Raw genomic sequence first — 271 nt, forward strand, 5'->3', positions numbered from 1 at the left:
GTGCAATACGTATCCGGCCACGGCACGGAACGAACGGGAACTGTGGTGCAGACATACAAAGAGTTAAGCCTACTAGTCATTAACTCTAAGGACGGGGCCATGGGGCGGTACGCAAAGGATACGGATGAGCGAGTATGCAGGCCCAATACTCAATAGCTCGATCCGATCCAAGCACATGAGTTGACTGCGGCGCCAGGTTAACCAATGTGCTAGATTCTATTTGGCCAGTAGAATCTTGTGTCTTACGCGATTTGATACCAAGACACCAGAA

The sequence above is a fragment of the Anopheles funestus genome, assembly GCF_943734845.2.
Source record: "Anopheles funestus chromosome X unlocalized genomic scaffold, idAnoFuneDA-416_04 X_unloc_43, whole genome shotgun sequence".
Lineage (NCBI taxonomy): Eukaryota > Metazoa > Arthropoda > Insecta > Diptera > Culicidae > Anopheles > Anopheles funestus.